The sequence below is a fragment of the Nerophis lumbriciformis genome, linkage group LG13 (genome assembly GCF_033978685.3).
Source record: "Nerophis lumbriciformis linkage group LG13, RoL_Nlum_v2.1, whole genome shotgun sequence".
NCBI classification, from domain to species: domain Eukaryota; kingdom Metazoa; phylum Chordata; class Actinopteri; order Syngnathiformes; family Syngnathidae; genus Nerophis; species Nerophis lumbriciformis.
Window position 1 is genome coordinate 15,727,921 of NC_084560.2, and position 14,672 is coordinate 15,742,592.

Below are 14,672 nucleotides of genomic sequence, written 5' to 3' on the forward strand. Positions count from 1 at the left end.
AAGCATGTGCTTACTAACAACAAATATGATTAATTCATTCATAAATATGTATTTATACTGTAACTGGGCTGCTCATTCAGCTGTTACGAAAATTAAAATGACTAATAAAATGTTGTCCATTTAAAAGAAAGGAAAGGCAAAGTGCTAAAAAAAGAAAGAAAAAAAAGCGCAGCAATGAAAACAAACAAAACACAAAATCTATCTTCCTCAAAAACAAAAGCATTTTGTGATGATGTTTAAAAAGTGGCACACTGGTATATTGACTTTTGATTAACTCTTAGCAGTTTTAGCACTCTAATAGACTCAATAGATCGATAGATAGTACTTTATTGATTCCTTCAGGATGTGTAGAATTCTATCTTTGATTGATTATTAAAATGTTGGTCAATTAATAGATTGTATGTTTTATCTTATGATTAGGGCTGCAACTAACAACTAATTTGATAATCGATTAATCTGTCGATTATTACTTCGATTACAATTAATAATCGGATAAAAGAGACAAACTACATTTCTATCCTTTCCAGTATTTTATTGGAAAAAAAACAGCATACTGGCACCATACTTATTTTGATTATTGTTTCTCGGCTGTTTGTAAATGTTGCAGTTTATAAATAACGGTTTGTAAAAAAAGAAAAAAAAAGTAGCCTCTGCACATAGCATAGATCCAACGAATCGATGACTAAATTAATTGCCAACTATTTTTAATAATCGATTTTAATCGATTAGTTGTTGCAGCCCTACTTATGATACCTCCTTATTGGTGTCTGTCTGTCTGTGTGTGTGTGTGTGTGTGTGTGTGTGTGTGTGTGTGTGTGTGTTCTTGTATTTCTACCCTTCTTGAGACACCAACAAGGAAAAGTAGCTTCCATATGAGGAGGTGTGAACAAGTTAGGACATAAATCATGGTCCCAATAAGGAAAACCATTGCATCAAATAGAGAGCCAAATACTAGAGTCCCAAATACTAGAGTCCGTGAACATTGTTCCAAAGTCAGGATTTTTTTGTTGATTTAATGTGCATACAAAAGTAAACATTGACAGGTGCAAAGGCAGCAATATATGATAAAACAAGATGGCAGCTAGAGAAGGACTTCCCTATTCATCCCCGAAAAAACCCGCCAGGTGAACAGCTGATTTTACCACTTCCGATGCTGACGTAAGACAACCCATATGTGACCATAGGATGAACAAATACACTACGGTACTAAGACTATAGTGGCCATTAACAGTTAGCTTCTATAGCTGGGTTGCCCAAAGAGCGGCACAGGGGCCATCTGTGGTCCCTGACTCCTTTGTCATCGGCCTTAAGCACATTACAAAAAACAAAAAATAGAGATCTCATTTGCACCCCTGGTGGTGAAATCTATCAAAATGAGGGGGGTCCCAAAAAGGAGGGATTTTTCAAATTGACTGTGTGTCGGTTTTAAAAGTGTGCACCCCTCTGGTCAACATATGAAATAACAAGTGTGTGTAAAAATTTGAAGTGCTCCCTCTCTGGTCAACATATGTAATAACAAGTGTGTGTAAGAAATTGAAATGCGTCCAATTTGGCCCAAATTAATAAAAACAATCAAATGAATATGTATATAGAGACATACTGTAATAACTTGAAGTAAATAATGAAGATTAAAAACCAAATACAAACAAAAATACAAATTACTAAAATCTTACCTTTTTTATATTTGTATAGTTTGTATATATTATTAATGTTGTAAATACAAATCTTTATACATCTAGAAAGGATGGTCCTAAAGAGTAATGTATCTTTGGTCATCAGAAGGTCACAAATACAAGAATATGTTTTTGTGTGTGTTCACGCGCGGTATGCGTTTATAAAGTGCCCTGTTTGACAGCATTGCAAATTGACTCAATGTGTAGAATTCTATATTTGATTAATTCTTAAAATGTTGGCTATTTAATAGATTGTATGTTTAATTTTATGATACCTCCGCATTGGTGCCTGCCAGTCTCTCTTTGTGTGTTTAGTGTGTACGTGTGTGCACATGTAAAAGTGCAAATTGAGGCTGCTTTAAATTGTACTTGAATTGATGTAGACAAAGTTTAGCTGGCTGACTTTGGCTAAAATGATAGTTATTTTTCCACACAACTTTGTCTCACTTTTCTTAGCTAGCTTGCAAGGTAGATGCTAAAACTCATGTAGAGGTTAAGACCGCATTCTCCCTCCAAATGTGCGACATCATGTCTCCGCTTTAAATGCTGGCGTATCACAGATGTTACTGCCATGAAAACAAGGCCCGCTTTGCAAAATGAGCAAGGTTTTCATGTTTTTAAAAAGAATAACAGGAAATATCCTCAAACTTTACAGGTTATCACTGGCGTTGTTTTTGCGAGAGACCCACTTCTGCCCGGAAAAACACGAGTGTTATCGTCACGACTATTGTCGACAAATATAATTGTCGGCGACAAATTTTATTGTCGATATTTGTCAACTATGTCGACTAATCGTTGGCGCCCTAGTTAAACACATGAATACCTTGCTCATTTTGCTTTGCATACCTTGTTCTTATGGCAGTACATCTGTGATACGCAAGCTTTCAAAGTAGCGGCATGATGTCGGACATCTGGAGGGAGGACGCGGTTCAACCTCAGTAAGAGCTTATGCCTTGCTAGCTAACAAGCATCAGATGAAGTTGTGTGAAAAATAACTTTAACTATCATTTTAGCCAAAGTCAGCCAGCTAAACTTTGGCTACATGTACTTTTTAAAGCAGCGTCAATTTGCAAAGCCCTAAAAAAACGTGCAAATGCCCACAAACACACACACAGACACACCATTGCAGAGGTATTATAAGATAAATAGCCAACATTTTAAGAATTAATCAAATATACAATTACTGTATTTTTCGGAGTATAAGCCGCACCGGAGTATAAGTCGCACCTGCCGAAAATGCATAATAAAGAAGGAAAAAAACATATATAAGTTGCACTGGAGCCCGGCCAAACTATGAAAAAAACTGCGACTTATAGTCCGAAAAATACGGTATATACCTTGAATCTATTAGAGTGCTAAAACTGCCAAGAGTTATTCAACAGTCATATAACAGTGTGCAGCTTTTTAAACATCATCACAAAATGCTTATTTTCTTTTTGAGGAAGTTAGATTTTGTGTTTTGTTGTTTGTTTTCATTGCTGCTATTTTAGTTGTTTTTTTAAATACAAAAACAAGGTTAATAGTTTTTTGCTTTGTTTTTTAGCAATTTGTCTTTATTTTTTAATATTAATTTTATTTTTTGTAACAGCTGAATGAGCAGCACAGTTACAGTAAAAATAAATATTTATGAATGAATTAGTCATCTTTGTTGTTCGTAAGCACATGCCTAAAATAACTTAAACTGCATTTAGAAGTCGTTGGAAAAATTAGAGCCATTAAGTATGTGTACGCTTTATTATCCGACTAATAGTTAAGATAATCGTTGACTAATCGACTAACAAAATAATCATTGGTTGCAGCCCTACTATAGAGTCAAAACACTGAACAAAATGTGTTTTAGTTTATATTCAGAAACTTGGGTAATTAAGAACTAAACAAATATAGAGTACCATAACCTTAACTGCATAGCAGCTAATCAACCAGACCACTGCCTCTATTTGCCTCTGACTCTTATGCCTAATTTCCCTGTTGCTATGGACTCCGAGGCCTTTTATTTCAACAATGTGCTGCTTTTGCTGTAACCTAATCAACCACTACCTTCTTTTCAAGAAAAAAAGACGACACACAGAACAAGTTGGCAAAAAAGAGGGCAGAGCTCAAAAAACTAAACAAAACCTAATCATGTTTGAGGAGGTTTGGAAATAATTAATTTGATAGCCAAAGCTCACGTTCTAGTACAGTCTTTTTCAACCATTGTGTGCGGCAACTAGTGTGCCGTGAGATACAGTCTGGTGTGCCGTGGGAGATGATCTAATTTCACCTATTTGGGTTAAAAATATTTTTTGCAAACCAGTAATTATAATTCGCAAATGATGTGTTGTTGTTGAGTGTCGGTGCTGTCTACAGCTCGGCAGATTAACCATGTTATACTTTTCCACATCAGTAGGTGGTAGCCGGTAGCTAATTGCTTTGTAGATGTCGGAAACAGCGGGAGGCAGTGTGCAGGTAAAAAGGTATCTAATGCTTAAACCAAAAATAAACAAAAGGTGAGTGCACCTAAGAAAAGGCATTGAAGCTTATGGAAGTCTATGCAGAACGAAACTAAAACTGAACTGGCTACAAAGTAAACGAAAACAGAATGCTGGACGACAGCAAAGACTTACTGTGGAGCAAAGACGGCGTCCACAATGTACATCCGAACATGACATGACATGACAATCAACAATGTCCCCATAAAGAAGGATAAAAACAACTGAAATAGTCTTGATTCCTAAAACAAAGTAGATGCGGGAAATATCGCTCAAAGGAAGACATGAAACTGCTGCAGGAAAATACCAAAAAAAGAGAAAAAGCCACCAAAATAGGAGCGCAAGACAAGAACTAAAACACTACACACAGGAAAACAGCAAAAAACTCCAAATAAGTCAAATAAGATGTGACAGGTGGTGACAGTATACCAACTTTGAGACAAGAGCTATAGTCATGCATGCTTGGTAATGGTTTAAAGTCATATCCAACAATTGCGACGACTTTTTACTGTCAAATGAGTTTGTTTTTTAATGATTTCTTCTAGTGGTGTGCCTCTGGATTTTTTCAACGCAAAAAATGTGCCTTGACTCAAAAAAGGTTGAAAAACACTGTTCTAGTAGACAGGCTACTTTTTTTTTACTCATTCGCTCCTCATCGAAATCACCGTCACAAGCTCTGGAATTTGCATGCACGTTGCGTGGACCATTATTCGTTTTTTGTTGATTCATGTTTTCATAATCGTTCAGGTATTCTAAATGTCCTGCAAAATTCCACCCCCTGCAGTATGTGTGGCCTACTGCAACTACAGTGACTTTTCCTTACTCTATGTGCTGGCCAGATATACAGACACAACCATACTCTAAAATTGTAACCGATCCCATATTTTCCCCATTTCCCTCCCCACATTAGAATACCAATGTGGGAAATGAGTCAGCAGCGGCAAAGAAAGCAATCCAGAGAAATAGGCAGGCTGACCATGGGATGGAGGAACTAGTAATATAAGCTGGCCTGTCAGAGACAACTAATCAAGTGTATGCTGTAAAAACTCAAGCTCAAGGCGTGGCAGCCTGGTACATACTACACATTGCAGAGTGGTTGGGAAAAAGAGCAGCAGTGTTTTTCAACCACTGTGCCGCGGCACACTAGTGTGCCGTGAGATACAGTCTGGTGTGCCTTGGGAGATTATCTAATTTCACATATTTGGGTTAAAACATTTTTTGCAAACCAGTAATTATAGTCTGCAAATGATGTGTTGTTATTGAGTGTCGGTGCTGTCCAGAGCTCGGCAGAGTAGCCGTGTAATACTCTTCCATATCAGTAGGTGGCAGCCGGTAGCTAATTGCTTTGTAAAGGCAGGTAAAAAGGTGTCTTATGCTTAAACCAAAAATAAACAAAAGGTGAGTGCCGCTAAGAAAAGGCATTGAAGCTTAGGGAAGGCTACGCAGAACGAAAGTAAAACTGAACTGGCTACAAAGTAAACAAAAACAGAATGCTGGATGACAGCAAAGACTTACTGTGGAACAAAGACGGCGTCCACAATGTACATCCGAACATGACATGACTATCAACAATGTCCCCACAAAGAAGGATAAAAAAAAGCTGAAATATTCTTGATTGCTAAAACAAAGTAGATGCGGGAATTATAAGACATTAAAAACTGCTACAGGAAAGTACCAAAAAAAGAGAAAAAGCCACCAAAATAGGAGCGCAAGACAAGAACTAAAACACTACACACAGGAAAACAGCAAAAAACTCCAAATAAGTCAGGGGGTGATGTGACAGGTGGTGACAGTACACCTACTTTGAGACAAGAGCTATAGTGATGCATGGTTGGTTATGGTTTAAATTCATATCCAACAATTGCGACAACAACTTTTTACTGTCAACTGAGTTTATGATTTCTGCTGGTGGTGTGCCTCCGGATTTTTTCAACGCAAAAAATGTGCCTTGGCTCAAAAAAGGTTGAAAAACACTGCATTACAGTACACAAACACACAGAATGTCATGTTAATGTGCAATGTTGTGGATTAACACCAACATTTAAAATCATATGACTGACAGGAAAGAACGTTGGAGCCTGAGGACTCCACAATTGAATATATCCTCCAAAAGGAGCGCAAACACAAGCAGGCTTAACAGGTTTGCTAATAAATGGCCAACATAAGTTCTTTTTGTTGAAAGTGCTCGCTAAAATATTTTAAAGTGCTCGCTAAAATATTTTAGCACGGTTACAGTTACTACATAAGACACTAGGGTATTTGTCTCCGATCAAAACCCTATCATCATTTGCCAAGTTGCTTACTGAAGAGCATTGAGTAGACAGCATTAGTATTCTACCGCTGAAAGATAATCAGTCACTCGTCCAGGTGCCTCGAGGGAATGTAGATGTTTGCTGGCTCGGAGAGGGTTGAGTCTTGCCAGGGTTCCATAAGAATTTAGAGCTCTATGAATTAAATATGATATTACTCCAACATTGGACATTAATCTAACAAACCCTTTCAATACTTTTATAGGTACCAATTGAATTCCATCAGTACCACATAGTATTGATTCACATAAAATCAAACCATTTTCGATACCTTTGTTGCATGTGATGTCACGTCCGGTTGCAGACCTGACATTGGCTCAAGCACTTGGCAGGTGTATACATAGCGGACTGCCTCTAGGTAAAGTTGCATATTTCCATGCCAACAACGAAAGTATACCCGATAGAAAATGTTCAAAAGTATGGCTCAACTTTTCAAAAAACGCTCTCTCAACGCTAATTAATATTGGATATGCCATATACATGCTACTGATTGTCATTACCTTATAAATACACTGAGATTTGGGGAGTGAATGTGACATAATGTAATTTGTAGTTAAATTGTCTAATAAAGTTAAAGTACCAATGATTGTCACACACACACTAGGTGTGGCGAGATTATTCTCTGCATTTGACCCATCACCCTTGATCACCCCCTGGGAGGTGAGGGGAGCAGTGGGCAGCAGCGGTGGCCGCGCCCGGGAATCATTTTGGTGATTTAACCCCCAATTCCAACCCTTGATGCTGAGTGCCAAGCAGGGAGGTAATGGGTCCCATTTTTATAGTCTTTGGTATGACTCGGCCGGGGTTTGAACTCACAACCTACCAATCTCAGGGCGGACACTCTAACCACTAGGCCACTGAGTAGGTAAAAGGGCTAAATGAACATTGTCTATTTATTTAAAGAAATATTTTTGTGTTTTTGTCCATTATTAGTATTCAGTGTTGGCGCCAGGAATTTTCAAAATGGGGTCCCAGGGGCCCCACCAACTCATAAAAATGGGGTCCCACAGTACATTTTTGGGGTCCCACTTTTTTGTAACCGTTTTGAAAACAAATGATAAATTTATGCATTATCCTGTTGTAGCTGACATTCTATATTGTGTTTTGGAAAAAGGTTGTCATAAACGTTGAATAAAAACAAAAAATAAATAAATATAAAAACAATATAAAATAAATATGATTAAAAACTATTTTAAAGGGTAAAACCAATTAAAACAGTAGATAGAAATCAAAATTTATAAAAAAAAAACACAGAGGACAACAGAGGACCACACAACTTACGTAGTACTAAAAGCCAAAGAATAAAAGTGGGTCTTAAGACGAGACTTAAAACACTCCACTGTGGGAGCAGTTTGAACATGGAGGGGCAGAGTGTTCCAGAGCTTAGGACCGACCACAGAGAAGGCCCTGTCTCCCCTGGATTTAAGTCTGGTCTTGGGCACCACGAGCTGGAGCTGGCTCTCGGACCTCAGAGCGCGCGCAGGAGTGTAAATTTGGATGAGGTCCGAGATATACTGAGGTGCCAGTCCATGTAAAGCTTTAAAAACAAACAGCAAGGTTTTAAAATCAATTCTAAAATGAACAGGGAGCCAGTGCAAAGTCTCAAAAATTGGGGTTATATGCTCGCGTTTCCTGGCCCCTGTTAAAAGTCGGGCTGCCGCGTTCTGGACTAACTGCAACCGGGAGAGAGCTTTTTGGCTAATGCCAGCATAAAGTGCATTGCAGTAGTCCAGGCCACTTGAAATAAAAGCATGCACGACTTGTTCAAAAAGGTTAAAAGATAAAAACGGTTTTACTTTTACTAAAAGACGAAGATGATAATAACACGATTTTAAAACGCCATTGACTTGTTTGTCAAGTTTATAATCGCTGTCTATAGTGACGCCAAGGCTGGTGACTTTGGGACGCACATCATTTTGCAATGGTCCCAAGTCAGTGAGGGCCGAATCTAAAACTGAAATTTCCGTTTTCCCCTCATTCATTATTAAAAAATTCTGGGCTAACCAAGCCTTGACGTCGCATAGACAGTTGAGAAGGGGTGTCAGGGGGCCGTGGCCTTTTGAAATCGGCATATAAATTTGGCAGTCATCTGCATAAAAGTGATAAAACACTCTATGCCTCTTAAAAATCTCTCCAAGAGCGAGAAGGTATAGTGAAAACAGGATGGGGCCTAGAATAGATCCACTTTTCATTGAAGCTTCGCTTCTTGGGTTTATTGCTCGCCATTACGAAAACACGCGGGAGTTCTTTTACCGGAAATGCAGTATTTGTAATTTACAACTTTCAGCGAATCAAAATTTAAGAGATTGTACCGGAAAGTGCATTACCTTGAAGTCGACCAATAGTTAGTAATAATTAATAATTTGACCAAATATAAACAAAACAAAACACCGGTAGAATGCGATAATCGATTAAAACAAACAAGCAAGCAAACCGGGTGGTGAAGTGAAGTGAATTATATTTATATAGCGCTTTTTCCTCAAGTGACTTTACATTGTGAAACCCAATATCTAAGTTACATTTAAACCAGTGTGGGTGACACTGGGAGCAAGTGGGTATAGTGTCTTGCCCAAGGACACAACGGCATTGACTAGGATGGCGGAAGCGGGGATCGAACCTGCAACCCTGAAGTTGCTGGCACGGCCACTCTACCAACCGAGCTATACCGCCTCCTGTAGTAAAGAAGAAAAAAAAACAAGCAAACCGGGTGGTAACATTTTTTCTTTTAATTCTGCGTCCAGGGGACGCGCAAACTTCCGGAAATCCGCATCCTTTCTGATTTCAATGCGTAAAAAGACAAAAAAGTGCGTTAACACCAACACTGGTATTAACATTTCATGTTTTCCTATTTACATTATGCTTTTAGTGCTATTCATCCATTGTTTATGTTTTTTTCCAGGGCCTTAAGAAAACAACCACCTTTTGCGAATGGCCCGTGCGTCATCAAATGGACACTCCAACTTGAATTAATCAATTGGCATATTTTCACTTTGGCCCGTTGAGGCAAAAGGTTTGGGCATCCCTGGTCGATTTAGATGCCTTCCTTGTATGACTTAACAGTGTGCATCATTATTTTCTTTTTTTAAATTGTATTTAACATCAAGGAGTGTGTACAATTAGAATTCCGTAATAATCGTAGTTTATAGGGGTGCAAAAAAAAAAAATCGATTCGAATCGCAATTCTTTTTTTTTTTCCTGATGCATAATTTCAAAATGTTTGTTTTTAAAAAAATTTAAGAAAATTAAATATGTTTTAGGCAATCTCCTCTCACTGCGCATTTTCGTCATAAGTCAGCTGCCAAGAGCTTTTATTACCTTTAACCTTTTTGAAAGATGTTATTATTATTTATACCAGATAAAATATATTGCGAGAATCGGTTTCGCCATCTATTCGTCTACTGTGAAGTCACAGGCTCAGAAACAATCAAACATCACAAACTCTAACACCAAACAGGTTGCTACAGTATTTTGATAGGATAATGTTTGAAAGTCTTTATTATTTCTGATTCCTGAATAATCTATTTCTGTAAGACCATAACAGAATTATTTTTTTATTAAAAAAGTCCTATTTCCAAAGGCGCACTTTATATATTACACTTTGAGTAATAAGAGCAGCATTTTGTTAGGGGAAATGTGTGGGCTCATTCTGTCTGATATTTGTATACTTTATCTAATTGATGCTGGCAAATGTACTTTGTTCAAAATAAATATTGTATTGACAAAGGATGCATTGATAATCGTAATGATTGTGATATTAATTTAATATTCCAATTGTAGATCCCCAGATCGTTACCAAATCGAACCGTGAGGTGCTCAAAACCTATACAATAACTTATTTCAGGGTTTGCCCTCAAAAGGGAACTGCACTTTTTGGGGAATTTTGCCAATCATTCGCAATCATTGTAAGAGACAAGAACACATATGTTGTTTTTAGGGTTTTTTGTGCATTCCAAAGTTGAAAAAAAAAGGCTCTTAAGATGGGTCTAATAGGAGTCCCTTGTGTTACCTTAAACACCCTAAAACATATTCAAAAACCTCCATCAACATTTATAACAATATGTAATATGTACAATTTTTATCGTATTGTGGTTATTTTAAGCATTACTGGGACTTCTTTCCTTATTTCAGTGGACATGGTAACACACTGCCTGCTTCTCATAGCAACTTAATTACTCCTTCCAGGAACAAAAGCCTGTGTTTGCTAATAACAGTAGACCTCGTAATAGAAGGCAATTTTTGGACAAATGAAGATTCACAGCCTTATATTTATGAATACAAAAGTACCAAAAACAGGTACCGTATGGCACCGGTATTGATTCCCATGTATGTGAACGGTACCCATCCCTAGTCCTTCCCCAGACACACAACAACACTTCCTCATTCTCCGTCAATCTTCTTTCAGATATGGACGGTGTGTTCGCTATCATGGAAATAATGAACATCAAATCAAAACCACATGGACATAAAACATTACTACCAGCAGGTTGTTACAGTGTGAATGGATATAAATAGCTAATCATTTGTGCACTACTGACTAGTGATGCATCAAGAATTCAGCCGAAAAAGACTTAAGAACAGGATGTTGTGACGATGCAGGCAATATGCAAAGGATTGTCTGAAGCGGAGGCAGCATGTCTGCGATGTGGACGTACTTTAATATTCATATCAGAGATAGAATAGACTTAATAAACTGATTAGGAGAGCTGACTCCATCCTAGGCTGCCCACTAGACAGCATTGAAGAAGTGGCTGACAGAAAAATGCTGACCAAGTTGCCCATGCACGGCACTATGGAGGCCCTGAGTAGCTCCCAGCATCAGACAAAGCAAGGAGCGCTACCGCAGGTCCTTTTTACCCACAGCTATAAGACTTTACAACGCACTTATGTGAATACTGTAGGGGTGTAACGGTACGTGTATTTGTATTAAACCGTTTCGGTACGGGGGTTTCGGTTCAGTTCGGAGGTGTACCGAACGGGTTTCCACACAAACATATTAAGTAGCCGCCTCCGCTTCCTTCTGCCTCTGTCTCTGTCAGTCCTCTACACAGCACCCAGCATTGTCCCACCCACACTACCATCTGATTGGTTACAAACAGAGCGGTAACAGCCAATCAGCAGTGCGTATTCAGAGCGGTAACAGCCAAACAGCAGTGCGTATTTAGAGTGCATGTAGTCAGTGCTTAGCGTTTAGCAGGTAAGCATCAGGCAGTGGACTCTCCCCCAAATTATAATAAACACCTCCCAGTCAACTACTAGTAACATCACTATGAGCCCGTTGACCTTCTAGAAATATAAAAGGCAGTTCAGCTCGCTCGCAGTCCTGGCTTGAGGTGAAGGCTAATTCGCTTTTAGCGTAACGTTAGCTCATTTTGCTGTGTGTGTGTGTGTGTGTGTGTGTGTGTGTGTTACGGACAGCAAAGCCCTGTCTGTCTGTTATTTCACTTTACCTTTTTCTGTGTTGATTGAGCTGTGTTGAAGCAGCAAAAAAGGACATTAAGTTAATTGAAGAGTTTCTGTCTCTGATAGTTGATATAATAATGTAACTGCATCATTAAGCCTACATGAACTCCATGGTGCTCAGGGATGAATAGTCTCTCCTATTGCTATTGTACCATTATTTCAGCTATAGTTACATTAATCATTAGAAATGCAGCAGCCTAGTTGTGTACATGCCCCTCCATGTACAACAGTTTTACATAAAAAAATCAACTACAGGCTTCCCAAATGCTGTAATAAATTAAACATGATGAGTTGACTTGAAACTGTTTAATGTTGCACTTTTTATATGTGGAAGAAAAGTTTTGTCATTGAGCAACAACTTGAGGCAGTTTAATGTTGATTAACGTGGGCAGAATTATTATAGTGTTCCCAATGTTAAAAGGATAAAGCCATTGTTTACAAATTTGGTAAATAAATAACCAAAAAATTTATATTTTTTTGTTTTCTTACTGTACCGAAAATGAACCGAACCCTGACCTCTAAACCAAGGTACGTACTGAACCGAAATTTTTGTGTACAGTTACACCCCTAGAATACTGTACTTTTTTTTCTTGGTGTGCAATCAGTTGTTAGTGTGTTTTGTTTTATTATATCTTTTATCTATACATATAAGTGCGAAATATGTAGTAGTTATTACTATTTTTTGTTTTTCATTACATTTTACTTCTGTCACTGTATGTAAAATCCCGCACTGCGACAACATAATTTCCCCATTGTGGGATAAATAAAAGTTTATCCTATCCTATATATCCGAGATATACTCAGGGTAAGTTTTCGACAGCTTGTTTACAGCACCGGCAGGAGAAAAGGTGCGTTTGATTTGCTCACCCTCACCTACCTACAGTACAGTACAAGTAATCTTGCCTCATTAGAGCATTTTGTTTTCATGTATTGGAGCCATTATTTGGGATTTATAGGCAGGGCTATATAATTATTTATACTGTCCCAAAAATGATCTGTCCCATATTTAACCTGCACCCCTAATAGAAAGTGTTTAAGTATTGTTCCACTTTTCAAATGCGCTAGCTGCTCTATGCTAATTAATATTGGATACGCTACTGATTGGCATTAGTGATTTTAAATGGCGATTTCAAAACCTCCAAATATGGTAATGAAAACTACAACTAAGATACACTCTACAATCAAACAGTTAGTGTGTAATAAGTATAATACAGACCGTATAAACACTTTGAAGGGCTTAACAAAAGAAAAGACTGGCACATATAACAACTGAATAGCACAGTTATTATAACCAGTTCAGTGTTAGGTAAAAACTAAACTTTTTTTTATCACTACCTATCCGCACACAAAAGTACCAAAAATTGGTACCGTTGTGTATCAGTACCGATTCCCAGGTCCAGGGTATTGGTACCCAATCTTACCTACATGTGTTCTGTTTACAGCAGGAGTGTCAAACTTATTTTAGCTGAGGGGCCGCACGGAGGAATATCTATTCCCACATGAGCCGAATTGGTGCAATCCTGGCACTTAAAAATAAAGACAACTTCAGATTGTTTTCTTTGTTTTACTGTGGCTGAAAATAGAACAAGCGCATTCTAAAAATGAACATATTACAAATAATCCTCTTGGCAAAACACTTCAAGTTAGTTAAAACATTGGTGCAGTTTCAAAAACACCATGAAGAACACACACAGTCTCAGTGTATTTACAAAGCCATTAAACTTTAAACACTTCCTGTTTAGCATTCTCATGTTGGCAGTTCATCATTGAAGACGTGTTTGCAAATTAACCGAATGTTTCCTCAAACCGCCGCATTGGTTACTTACGTAACTGCCACAACACATTAATTTATCATCATTCAAATATTACAATTATAATATAAACAACAATTATCAAAATTACACCATAGCCAAAATCAAGGTAACCACTACAAACCTAACCAATGTGAACATGGTATATTTAAGCATAAAATAAAATAAAACAACTAATGTAGAGGGACATTTTTTTACAAGAGTTCAGGATGCGCATCGCACCGTTAACCTATTGTGAGCGCTGCACGGAACTCTACCTACTACAAAGTCAAGATGATAGTCATGTTGACTTAAGTCTTTGCATCTTACTGTTTCTTTATTATATCTGTTGAGTGGATAATTTACACTAAAGAAGGAACTGTGCATCGCCAATGCATCAGTTTGCCACCATCTGCTGCCAGCCACAACAGGAGCAGCTGATTGCTTGCGTCTGCGCTCATTTCTTCTTTGCCGCGAAGTAGCAGCAGTCAATCCAGAGGGCGCTTAAAGCCAGCTGACACGTCATCTTTAAACAGTGTCATCTGTGACTGGGTTACACTTGTATTGCTATTGCAACATCCAGTGGACACATTTAGAACAGTAGTTTTTTTCATTCAAAAAATTGCAGCTAATTTTTTTACTTAGCAAACTCATTTTACGTGCCGCGGGCTGGGTTCAACCTGTTTGCAGGCCTGATATGGCCCACAGGCCATACTTTTGACACCCCTGGTCTACAGTGTGAGTCACTAAGTGGTAATTTAGGTATATGTTCAGACTTACACTAAAACTCAGCTTAAATCAGTAATAAGAATGGTACTTGTTCGTAACACGAGGGCCACATGTAGCCTAACTGGTTCCTCCTCATTGGCCAAAGCCTCAGATGGTTACCATAAATGTTAAATTTTTGTCCTAGAGTCGATAACATACTTGCAGCTGAGTGTGGTAATCATTCATTAACTTGGTAATTTGCCA

General features: G+C 38.0%; 1 protein-coding gene across 4 annotated transcripts in view; it reads right to left on the reverse strand.

Moving 5' to 3' along the window:
• ppp1r9ala (protein phosphatase 1 regulatory subunit 9A-like A) overlaps positions 1-14,672 on the reverse strand; it is a 60,488-nt gene that overhangs the window by 31,247 nt on the left and 14,569 nt on the right. The gene's annotated exons all lie outside the window — the stretch shown is intronic.